At 47.7% G+C, this 7,836-nt stretch overlaps 1 long non-coding RNA gene across 1 annotated transcript in view; it reads left to right on the forward strand.

Annotated features, from left to right (window-relative positions):
• The window catches only part of LOC144110653 (uncharacterized), a 462,868-nt gene extending 455,971 nt beyond the window's left edge, over positions 1 to 6,897 (forward strand). The window contains exon 6 of the long non-coding RNA XR_013309890.1: positions 6,861 to 6,897. This is a non-coding gene — a long non-coding RNA (uncharacterized LOC144110653). The remainder of the gene's footprint in view (positions 1 to 6,860) is intronic.
• The last annotated feature ends 939 nt before the right edge of the window (positions 6,898 to 7,836 follow it).

Raw genomic sequence — 7,836 nt, forward strand, 5'->3', positions numbered from 1 at the left:
GTTCGCCAAGGTACGGAGCAGTACGGACTGAGAAATGGTTCTTAGAACTCACTTATGTCCGCATTTTAATGCAAGCGAAAATGTCATTTCTGATGGCAGGTTAGATTTCCGCACTAAATCGCCCTGTATATATAGAGCAAGAAAGCTTCGCTGGGAGCAAGCAATTGTTGTAATGGCCCACTGTGGACGTGTGTACAGAAACAACCGTTCGTTACTATCACAAGGTCTCGTCTCAGGGGTGCTCATATGCGCAAGAAATGTAAACGTGTGCATTTCGTGCCTGCTTTGGCTTAAGTCAGCTGTCCAGGTGCAGTGTGTTTGTTCTGTGCATGAAAGTAAGAGCTTTCCACTTAGCTTACAAAAAATTCTTTAGACGGTCTATTGACTATCCCTAGACTTCCGTCTACCATTTCTATAGACTCTCTATAGACGAACCATAAAGAACAGTCTATAGGCAATACAAATCCTATAGACCGTCTATAGACAATCTATAGATTTATGACCATACACTTTTAGTAGACTTTTGTCCATAGAGAGCTTATAGACTGAATAGACAAAATAAATATTTATAGTTTATCTATAGGAAAGCAATAGAGTCTATAAAATGTCTATAGACTGTTTGTAGACCATTTTTATAAGGGTTGTTCAAAGTTCGCAGCCGGTGGAGGTTTATGCAAGCATGAAACAGGAAGGCAGTGACCGCTTATCTAAGAATCAATGCTAATTTCTGATTCAGCTCTGCGTTTGCTTTCTAGGAGGGTGAGACTCAAACGACAAATCCGAGGCCGTTGTCATTAATATTATTCGGGTCCCCGACACCACTGTCGGGATTGATAGCGGCGTTTAAGTCTGGGCATGACTTAAACTGAAGTTAACATATTCGATTTAAACAAAAAAGAAGCTAAGCGCGGGTTATTTTCTTAAAGCGAGAAGTTCATACAAACGTAAAGCATGAACTTTTGCAGTTGTTTTGTACCGGGGAATAACATTTACTCGATACTCAAGTCTGAAAAACCAGCGCTTCGTTACATACACATTAAATACGAATACGCCTATACCCCTTACAAAAATTTCTTTAGACAGTCTACAGAATGTCCATAGACTTCTGCCTATAAACTCTATAAAGTCTCTGTAGACAAACCCTAGAGAAGTCTATGGGCAATATAAGACGTTAGGCAGTTTATAGACAGTTCATAGAATTATGGCCCTACACTTCTAGTAGAATTTTGTCTACAGATCTCTCTGCCTTAGTTTCATTAAATTTATCTATTTTTCTATAGACAGTGCATAGACTGTGAATAAATTTATCATGTCTATTTGGCAATAGACAATCTATAACTATGAATATACAAAAATAAATATATATAGCAAGGCAATAGAGTCTATAAGACTTCAATAGAATGTCTGCAGACCATTTTTATAAAAAATGGGAGTAAACAGGCAGTACACTGTCTTTTAGCGCACACCATTTTATAAAAGGGCGTGCGCTAGATGAGAGCTTACTCCCTTTTAACACCAACATAGGCGTATTCGTGCTTAGAGTGTAGGTAACTGACAAGTTATATTGGCACTGGTTTTATTTACGCATCTCGCTCTGCTCACGAAGATATACGCATTTTTTTAATCTTTAGGGAGCGTTCAAACAGAGAAAAAAGAAAACGCAGGGTTTAAATGGTGTGCCACTGTGCTGGGCCAGTACAGCGTCACGCAATAAATCCTCTCGGCGGGTGGTATATCCCGCCGCATGGCTATTCCAACTGCGATACGTGACCAGCCTGATATTTAAAAAATATATATATCGCCAGACACGGTACATAGCGAGCCAACACGTCCGGTGTATAAGCCGCACGCAGTGGAGCGGCCGCAATAGCCATGGACCGTAGGGGGGACGGGGGGGGGGGGGGGGGGGGGGTCGTTTTGTCGGTGCCTCACGTCCGCGCAGCTTGGCGACCCGGTGGGAATGGCGCGCCCCAATGAATGCCCCGAAAAAGGCACGGAGAAAAACGATTCCTCTTTGCCCCGACCCGCGGCCGAGTTTACACAAGCTGTACAGTATAGTTGCTGCCGGAATAAGCTGCGCTGCAGTCTCGCGAAGGTGGCAAGGGTTGGAGGGTGTTTCTGTCGCTTCCAGCTTCTAAACGCAATCCAGTGATAGCCGCGACGTTTTCAGGTAGCGACTTTAGTCTTAGTTTGCTGTCTTAGCCCGCTATACAGCAGTACAGTCCGGGCGGAGGCCTACGTTTTCAAGGCGAAAACCTTTCTTGCATCAGCAAGACCTGTCCGCGGAAAACGTGTACAAGAAATGTCCGCTCCACCTGTCAAACACATAAAATGAAAGAGAAAGAAATTTCGACAAGGATGAGATTCGAACCCACGCGGGCAGAGCCCAATGGATTAGCAGGCCATCGCCTTAACGGCAGCCTAGTCCGACGAAACGAGGGTGTTTTAGAAGGCATATGTCGTAACTTGAAACCGGATATAACGAACACATCATATATAGTGAAGGTGTAGTGTGTCGTAACGAAACCGAAACTAATTCGAGAAGCGTGAGTCGATCTTGTTGAGCTCGAGAGCTCAACACGACGACACAGGCTTTCGCCTTGATGCACGTAAGGTGACTTAAGTGCTCCCCTCAATTTTTAGGCTCCATTTTGCTGTTTGTATTCGCTATTGATTGGTGGGGCGGAAGAGGTCCTCTTCTATCGAGCTCAACATACAGCCTGTCTAGGCTAATGGCGTGTGTTGGGAGATTTTACATTAATTTCTTTTACTAAGCGCCCAAACTAATGTATGTATTTGCTAATAAACTGTAAAGCGTCCGTCGTTACTGGCCTCATTTGACGCTACACAGCGCCCACTTACGTCGAGTTTTATTTCCGCCAGGCTTGGTTGTTCCTGTAGATGTGCTCTTACACAACAATAGTACTTGATTAACGAGAGGCTGATCGATAGGAACAGTTAAGTCGCTGGTGGTAGGCTTCTCGATGGTTCTTTCAAGCTGGGGCCAATCATGAAACTGTACGCATTTAAGCAGCGATATAGCAATCCAAATGAGGCCCTTTGTCTGTGCATTCTTATAGCATCCTTGTCTTTTGCACCGTGCTTTTAGCATTCAGCACGAAGTAAAGTGTCAGTGCGCCCTGTAAGCATTTGACGACCCTTCTCACCTCCCACCTCCCAACTTCGTCTATGCAAATCTCCTACTGAGCTCTCCCTGCACGGCTGTGCATCTAAGTGCTGTCGCTTTCCAATCAATCAGCGGCGACGAGCGGGAGTAGTTATTAGCCTTCGGCATGAATGCCCCTTCCGGGGAATACATGAATGGCAATCGCTGCATGCAAGAAACGCTTTTTACGTGGAGTCTGCACTGTCTGCGGTGAGAAACGGAGTGCTGCATGCAAGGAACGCGTTTTGCGTGAGTTCAGCACTCTGCTCGGGGAAATCAGAGTGTTGCATGCAAGCAACGCGTTTTACTGTATATGGCATTCAACACTACACGGTCAAAAGCAGGATGCTACATGCAATAAACGCGTTTTGCGTGCAATTTAGCACTGTGTCCTGTGAAAAGCAGAGTGCTGCATGCAAGTAACGCGTTTTTTTTTGTGGAGTTCCGAATCGGCACTATGCGCGTTGAATAGTTCTTCATGCAAGCGAAGCGACGAAGTTCAGCACTGGTGAAAAGTAGAGTGCTGCAAGCTGCCGAGCACTGCTCGGGGTGGTTCGTAATTTATTCTGTGGCGAGACCTACACTGGGCTACGAGCATTTCGCGGTACATGGGAGAGGCAAGTTGTGCGCATGCGCCGTTGCCATGGCAACAGGAGAGGAGCAAGGTGCGGCGTGCGCTTCGCCGTCGCCGCGCGCCCGCTCCACCGTCGACGCCGAGTGTGACGTCACGCGGATGAGCTGTTGTGCGCATGCGCCGATACCATGGCAAGAGAAGATTAACCCTTCCGGTCCCGAAGTTGTTGCCTGGCACTTGGCTACTCAACAAGGGACAGAATAAGCGTCAGAAGGCGGAGAAAGCAGCGGAGACGCCCGAACAGAGAGAGGAACGCTTGCCAAACGGAGATGCCAGACTGCCGAGCGTAATAGACGGCGCACAGCCGGCGAGATGGAGCCTATGGAAGGCGCCAGTCAACGCGAACCAAGAGAAGAGGATGTGAAGGCCCGTCGTGTGACTGATCACACCATTCGAGTTTCCGAAAAACAAGCTCTGCCAGGGAAAGGTACCTCTCGCTACGTATATCCTGGCATAGCCGAGCTAAGCCACTGTTGCTGCAAAAATGTACATATTTGTTTGGCTCGGCATGCGTTTGGGTATGGCTGAGACTTTCAGTATAGCAGTACTATTTGCCATAAACGCGGCCTGTCAGTCCATATGTGCACTTCTGGAGACGGGAAATTCGTTTTTCTTAGTAGTCACACATATCTCCTGCCGTTAGTCTTCCCAGATGCTCGGAGAATGGCGTGGGGATCTTTTTTTTTTCACAGGGGACTACCTTTTGAGTCTTGAAGCGGGAATAAACAATTGCTGTGCAGGGCTATTCGTAAGTTGTGTCAGCAGTGCAATAAAAAAGAAGTGGCAGCGTCTTAACGCAGCTAACCCCGAGCAGACGTGCGAAAACATGTGTTTATCTTGACTACCCGCCGCGGTGGCTCAGTGGTTAGGGCGCTCGACTACTGATCCGGAGTTCCCGGGTTCGAACCCGACCGCGGCGGCTGCGTTTTTATGGAGGAAAAACGCTAAGGCGCGCGTGTGCTGTGCGATGTCAGTGCACGTTAAAGATCCCCAGGTGGTCGAAATTATTCCGGAGCCCTCCACTACGGCACCTCATTCTTCCTTTCTTCTTTCACTCCCTCTCTTATCCCTTCCCTTACGGCGCGGTTCAGGTGTCCAACTATATATGAGACAGATACTGCGCCATTTCCTTTCCCCAAAATACCAATTATTATTATCTTGACTGGCTCATGGTTTCGCATTGCTGGGTCGTCGGCACGTCTGGCGATGATATATTAGGCTCAGATTAAGCTCTGATCGAGCTTAAGCTGACCTGATCTGTTCGCGTCGCATGTGGAAGTTGATGGATACGACGATGTGCAGTGCACAGCACGGGACTGTGTTGTAGTTTAACGGCTATTATGATCGGCTGCGGCGGTAGCATATTGCTCTCGTGCACTGACCAGCGAAGCAGATCTGTTTGCGCCGCCGAGGGTTCGAAACCCAGTCGAGGCAATATTTACTGTATTTTTGCGTGGGCTGTTGCTATCCACGGTTTTGTAAAGGTCACCCTTTCATTCGCTACAGCTTGTGTGGCAGCTCCTCCGAACTAGCCCGAGTTACTCGGGGGGTTCACACGCGATTCTAAGTTGGGACCGTTTTAATTAGTGCTTTCGCACTAAAAAAAAAAATCAAAAAGCGAGTCTTCAGACATCCGAATCTAGCCTGTCTCCTGCCGTGGCTCCTCTTGGTGGGCGCTTTTATTTTCCTCAGTGGGAACATTCTCGGAGTTTAAAAGTCTTTAAAAGTCTTGTCCCATACTGCATCAAGCGGTGACTTAGTGCTTCGTCAGTTGCAGCGCTTCTCTGGTCCCTGGTCTTTCCTTTGACCATAAAAGACCATGCGAAATCTTAAAATCAAGAGGCCCTGAAGCGAGTAAGGCGCTACTCTCACCTGCTTAAAGTCGTCATTTGCGAACTATAGCCGACGAATGGCGGGCAGAAAGGCGCCTTTCTTTAAGTACAAACTCCGGCTTGTTTGCGCTTTTCAAGTCCCCACTTGTGCTGTTTTCGTTGGACAGTTTCACTCGAGTACTTGGTGTTTCTGCATCGAGTACTTCACGTGTCCGCGTGTTGCAGAGTGCGCGCGATGGCGATCGGCTACGGAGAGTGCGAGCGCCGCGGTAACCGTGTGCGTCGGGCACCGTGCGTCGGCTGAACACACGTATGCTCCGGGCCTTCTCGCCTGGGCGGTTTTAGCGCGCGCCAAGCAGAGAGCAGCAGCTGGGCCGGGTGAACGGGCCCGTGCCGATCGGCGTCGGCAGAAAAACCGGCCCCGGGAATTCGATGGGTGTGGCCGGCCTTCTCGTCCCGTTCCTCCGTGCCATTGCATGGCGCACCGGTGGCTGATGGATGTCTTCATCTTCACGGCGCTCCTCAGTGGCACGTGGCAGAAAAGGCAGCTGCCGAGCCGAACCCAGATGCTGTCTTCGATTTTGGGACGAGAGGCGAGAAAAAAGTTAATAAAAGATGGGCGTCATGTTTTCTCCCTGAAAGAATGGTTTTTTTCGCCTCATTCGTTCACATGTTATCCTGTGAGGAGAAATGTTTCGGAATTCCATATTTTTCAACAACATGCCGGGGTTGTGTAGAAGTCTCACCTTCATAAATGTTGAGTCTTCAGTCGCAGTAAAGACTGCGCGTATATTTGTGAACTTGTGTTTGCGAATGAATAGTGAATCAGTCACTGACTGCTTCAGAGAATACGCACTGTGGAAATTCTTGTAACCGCTAGGCCCAATGGGGCGATCAGCTGGACAGAAACAGCAAATGCCTCTCAAAGGATGTTCTTCAAGCCAATGGCGTCGAGCAAGTTTCATGATGTCGTGGTTAATCTGCAGTTAATCCCAGCCACGCTAGCACTACAACGGATTAATACAGCGTTACTTGAGATTAACCATGACGCCATGAAAATCGGTCTATGCCTTTGGTTGGAGGGTCTGCTTTGAGTTTCATCTGCCGCTTTATTCTTGAGTTGTATCCGGCTATAGCTACTGTCATGCTCAATATCCCGCAAAAAAAAAAAGATTTTTTTCACTTGCCTTCAAAAATGAATTTACCTGAGTTTTGTCATCTGTTGCAGGTGGATCCTGGCTCTGGTAATCCTCCTCTCGGGAAACGTGAGTTTATCCACGAAATTGATTTTGCCTCTTTTTTTTTTGCTACTTGTGCGCAGTGGACGGCTTCTTCCGTGTTTATACGGGCCAACAACTCTCCACAGTCAGTTGCTCGATTCATAGTGCGCCCCATACTTCGCGCATATTCTTCTTCGTGGCTGTACTGTCCCGTACTTCGTTCAGGACTTGCAGCTGTCTTATCTTGTTCAGGCAGCACAGTCAACGCAAATCTGTATTCGCTGCCTGGGCCTGATTGATGACCTCTTTTTGCTATCTGGGTCCGAGGTGAACATCGGAGGCTCCCATGTTTCTTCATTTCTAATGGCCCCTGAATTGTTTTCTAAGTGCGTGCATGTCCATATCATGTGAATCATGCCTGCCTGTCCCTTGCAAACTTTGCATTTACCGTCGTATTGCCCCGGGTATACCATTTGCTCAAATATGGGCGGAATCGGTTATGTGCCCGTCTTCTATTTGTTGATCTCTGCCCTGACAGTTGATGGGAAAGAGCTTGACTACAGGGTTCCAGATGCATGTCTATTTTTTAAATTTTCTTTCTGTAAAAAATAAAAATAAAGTGGAAGCAAGGGCGGAAACCCAGCTTTCATTTCCGATGTCTGAGCTCCCACGCATAGTCTGACAAATCACCTGTCGCGGTACACAAGCTAGGAGAAATGCGAACGCATATCCTCGTTATAACGCTCACAAGTGCCAAGCTTCTTTATCTAAACAGAAACGAACGAAGTTATGGTTAAATACGGCTTCTATTGATTGCCAGTGAAGTCACGATTCATTCCAGCTACGCAAATGTCCGTTTCATGGGACCTGGATAGCATAAGACAAAGAGCCAAAGCATGCAACGTCCGGCGCCCGGCGCCGATATGCTATACTGTACATTTATTCCTTACTACGCCCCGCATATCGCTGCGGTCCTGCGCTTAG

This window comes from Amblyomma americanum, chromosome 11 (genome assembly GCF_052857255.1).
Source record: "Amblyomma americanum isolate KBUSLIRL-KWMA chromosome 11, ASM5285725v1, whole genome shotgun sequence".
Classification (NCBI taxonomy): Eukaryota; Metazoa; Arthropoda; class Arachnida; order Ixodida; family Ixodidae; genus Amblyomma; species Amblyomma americanum.